This window comes from Aulostomus chinensis, chromosome 8 (assembly GCF_037954235.1).
Source record: "Aulostomus chinensis isolate RoL2024-O1b breed Wild chromosome 8, RoL_Achi_v1.0, whole genome shotgun sequence".
NCBI lineage: Eukaryota > Metazoa > Chordata > Actinopteri > Syngnathiformes > Aulostomidae > Aulostomus > Aulostomus chinensis.
Genome location: NC_141327.1, coordinates 11094074 through 11095836, shown reverse-complemented (window position 1 = coordinate 11095836; position 1763 = coordinate 11094074). Strand labels below are relative to the sequence as shown.

Below are 1763 nucleotides of genomic sequence, written 5' to 3'. Positions count from 1 at the left end.
CCATTTTTTAGTAAAAAAGGGAAAAGCTCTAATTATTTCACTGACATTCACCACATGAGCGGGGTCTATTAATGACACTGCATATGACAAGATACACGGAGCTCTTCCTCCCCTCGCGCCAGACCTTTGTCCGCCCGCCTGCCGCCGGTGCCATGTTGCCATGGCTCCCTCGTGCCTCCGCTCGGCTCGCGCAAACGTTGAGAAATAACAGCGTTGTGATGAATCAGCATGTCAGCCGTGAGGCCAGCCGAGCCAAGGCAGAACCGGGAGATATCGGTTCCACCCGCCACTGCAAGTCACTTGAACGCAACATTTATCTCCTAAATGTTACACGAAGTGAAGGCCCGTCGGAGGAACGAGCGTCTGACACAAAGCAAACGTCAAAACTCGAGCGGGGTCACCGCCGCTCCCGAGCGGTTCCAGTCTGGATGTTGTCACTAGCTAGCCGCTGGACTCCTGACAGCCAACTACACATCACAATGACAGCCGGGCTTGTTTATTGTAGTCGCTTGGGTTCTTTCCGCTACACGTTTGACTTGTGTCAAACCGCCAACTAGGCAAACAGCGAGGACAGTCTATAAATAGTCCGTGAAACAAACAAAAAACCCGGAGTAGTGGACCAACATCTGTCTTACCTGTGAGGAGGAGGAAGTCCGGGTCGATTGAAGCGACAGTTAACCGCTGCCGCTTCAGCACCTCCGAGTGAGGACAGCCTGGCGAGGTGACCGTTGTGTGGATACCGAGGGTTCCCGTTCTCTAACTTGTTACGCTACACACAGATTATCCAGCCGTTCAGAAGCTACACAACAAGGGAATCCCTGCCAAGACCAGCAGCACAAAAGCCGACCTAGTGTCACCCTCCCCGCTCTAATTCCGACACATGGCTTCTTTTTAAAGCGAGGTACACCCTCTTTGTCTGGGATATTATGAAACCGCCGGTTGGTCGGTCGGTGTGGCCGTTCGAGCAACCGACCCGGTCTCGACTGGATGACGACCGGATCGTGATGATTCAGCAGTAACGTTAGCAGACCTTTTAAACAGCAGCTGGGCAGAGTGGGACAGCGGCGGCGGCGGCGGCGGCGGCGGCAGCGCGTCCTCACTCGGCGGCGGTTACGACGGCATGGCAGCGGCGGTGGCAGCGCGTGCACACTCAGCAAAACAACACCGCGATATTCAGCACTTTTCTAAATAATTTCACGTTGGATTTCGACAGCTGACTCACCAGAAGTGAAACCCACCGCTCCTTCGATGATTACGGTTCGCCGGTGACTGGTCGACCCGGTACCGAGAGAAACAGTTGGAGAATGTTATGGGGTTGTTTTTTTTGTTTTTTTTTTCTCGTTCACGCCTTCTCGCAGGTCGTTACATATGATCCACTCCTCCTTCGCTTGTTTTAGTCTGTGTTCGGAGGCGCCAGACGTCAAATGATGTTTGGATCACATGGCTTCATTCATGGAGGATCTACGCAACCTGCATTTAAAGAGACACGTGACACTACGACTTTATGATAGACTATTTATTCTCTGGAAAGTGTGACGAGCCAGCCCCACCTCTTTGTAAATGTCAAAACTTAGGAGCTGGTATTTGAAGAGAGTTGGCAGTAAAACGATGGGACACGAACTCATTTCGAAATAATCTGATAATTCAGGTCTTAATTATGAATTACAGTAGTACTTACATGTTTCTAAATGGAAAAGCAGACCGTGAAGTAAAGAATAATTGAAGGAGATTGTCTAACGTAACATGGGAATTACATCGTAAAT

The 1763-nt window shown here is 50.5% G+C and overlaps 1 protein-coding gene across 4 annotated transcripts in view; it reads right to left on the bottom strand.

Annotated features, from left to right (window-relative positions):
• Positions 1–1483, bottom strand: part of mafgb (MAF bZIP transcription factor Gb) — a 20982-nt gene extending 19499 nt beyond the window's left edge. Inside the window, exon 1 of one of the 4 annotated variants that reach the window (XM_086210878.1) lies at positions 1239–1483. The gene's annotated coding sequence lies outside the window, so the exon portion shown is untranslated. Of the gene's footprint in view, positions 1–635; positions 1199–1222 lie in introns of those variants that run through there. The other 3 variants (XM_086210876.1, XM_086210877.1, XM_086210879.1) reach the window with 3 other exon arrangements.
• Between the last annotated feature and the right edge of the window lie 280 nt (positions 1484–1763).